Genomic DNA, 2,392 nt, shown 5'->3' with positions numbered 1-2,392 from the left:
GCAAATGGAATTCAAAGAATGACAAGTTTGTGCTTCATCAACATGAGCGTCTGCTGTGGCATTTGATACTAAACTGCTAACAGCTAAATGTCCACGGCGCTGAACAATAATGAAGAAGGATAATCACATCATGATTACTTGTAAGTTAAACAGACACGGTTAATAGTTTCATAAAACAAAAATGTACAGCTGCAAACTTTTAGAAGTTTTCTGTCATTGAAATGCGCAGAAACACAGAAAAAGTCAAAAGTAGGAGAATCACAGAAGAACAACTTCAGTCGGACTAAAGATGTTGATTTTTACCCTGAAAAGCCTCAGTTTTAATGCTGCAACATTTAAAGCAGCAAGTCCTCCGCCAACTATGTAAATCGTGACTGTACGGCTGTCTGGTTGAGACAAGCTGCAGAGAATCAGTCAAATGCTGGAAACTGATAAACTTATGAAACGGACTGATTTAAACCAATTCAAGAATCAAGAATATGTGTCGTCATCATGGTATCATTTTGGTGAGACGCTGGCTCAGAATGCACATAGATCACAAAAACACATATACACAAGACATAATGTTTACACCTTTTTTTATCTGGCCTTAGATGATCTGTGTAGGATGTTCTCTCCATCTTCTCCACAGAATAATCCCACTTGCAAACAACACCAAACCAAAAATGAACACACGCTTCTCTCTTGTATATGTGACCAAACTCCTAAACAAACGGTAGACTAATACTTCTTTCTGCTGGTGTTTCCGCAAGCTGGTGGTGTAGCAGCCGCCATTGTTTTTTGTCACCATCTTTTCAATGGTGTTGATCAGCTGTGCCACCTGGAACCGGTTGCTTCTGGTCTCGTCCTGCTGGTTGTTTTTCCAGTGTTTATTATCAACGACATGGCACCTCTCTCCGCACCTCGCCACCAGATCTTTCAGATGTCGATTTGCCAGATATCCACTATGTATATCTGGCATGTTACTCCTCGATCTTCATTTCATCAGTCAACTGGTTGCCGTGTGTGAAAACGACTACAAAAAAATTAAAAACGTAAGCAGGAAAACAGTCCTGTATCTTCCTGATGACCTGTTCCTCCAGTGACGTAAATTTCTCCACTCTCAGCACAAGAAGAAAAGCATGGGGCCCAGGAGCGCACTCTGAGACACACCTCACTATCTCACCCTTCAGCTCCTTCTCAGACAGACCTGGATGGAAAAAGCCAGGAGTGTCGATCACAGTGAGGCTCCTGCCATGAACGTGTCCCGTCTCTCCCTGACAGCGAGCCTCCTCTGAGCTGGTACATTGTTTGGATCTGAAGACTGCCTTCTCAAAGATGGTGTTGGCCAGGCTGCTGTTCCCAGATCCAGTTTTCCCCAACAGGGCAATCCTCAGTGTGTCTGGCAGTAGGAGAAGAAAAATCAATTATAATGGATTTACCAATTATTTTCTACAGTTAAACCACTGCTGTTGACATTAAATATTTCCAAAAATGCAACATACACTCCCTGATTCACAATCTATAAGGCGGTTGACACAACAAGCTAAGCTCCGTCTGCAGACCCCCTTTTATGTTGTCAGTCAGAAACATTTTGTGGTCCATCACTCTGTCCAGTGGATTTCTGAAGAGTGGATATTTTTCCTGTTGTTTGTTTACACCCCTTCATTTTTTTACTTTTTTGGCACACTGTCATGTTTACAACCACAAACTTAAATGTATGTTGAAGTGCACAATTTTCTGAAAAGTGAGGAGTGCATATTCACATCTCTGAGTTAATATTTATTAAAATCCCTTTGGCTCCAATTTCAGCTTCCTCTCTTTAGGGGAACGTCTCTACCTGCTCTCAGATCTTCTGGTTCTGGTTATGACGGGTAGACCAGAACCAGAACCAGAACCAGACATGGAGAAGCAGCATTTAGCTTCTATGCTCCATAAATCGAGAACAAACTTCCAGAAAACTGCAAAGCAGCAGAAACACAGAGTTTCTTTAAGTCGAGACTGAAAACCCACCTGTTTATAATAACAGGAACACTGACCAACATATGTGATGTGTATTGATATTTTCACCTGACACAATTTAATGTTTATTACTGGTCTCATAACGAGTGACCGTTTCAATGTGTTTATGATGATTTTATGTTTTCATGATGTAAAGCACTTTGAACTGCCTTACTGCTGAAATGGGCTATACAAAGAAACTTCACTTGACTCCCTCACCTGGAGTTGTACTTTCTTTTGCCCTGTTCTTTTATGACAAATAATAGCTCAGTCTCAGTCAGATTGGGTAAACAATAAATGTCAAGTCTTGTTCTTAATTAAATTTAGGTCTGGACTTAAATCCACTTATTCATTTGCCTCTAAACCATTCCTCTATTGTTAAAGCTCCACATCAGACTTAAGTCATGTTCAC

At 40.8% G+C, this 2,392-nt stretch overlaps 1 pseudogene; it reads right to left on the bottom strand.

Moving 5' to 3' along the window:
- Positions 1-385: 385 nt before the first annotated feature.
- Positions 386-1,884, bottom strand: LOC118559234 (annotated as a pseudogene).
- Between the last annotated feature and the right edge of the window lie 508 nt (positions 1,885-2,392).

This window comes from Fundulus heteroclitus, unplaced genomic scaffold (genome assembly GCF_011125445.2).
Source record: "Fundulus heteroclitus isolate FHET01 unplaced genomic scaffold, MU-UCD_Fhet_4.1 scaffold_249, whole genome shotgun sequence".
NCBI lineage: Eukaryota > Metazoa > Chordata > Actinopteri > Cyprinodontiformes > Fundulidae > Fundulus > Fundulus heteroclitus.
Note: the sequence above shows the minus strand (reverse complement) of the source record. Positions and strands in the feature narration are given on the sequence as shown.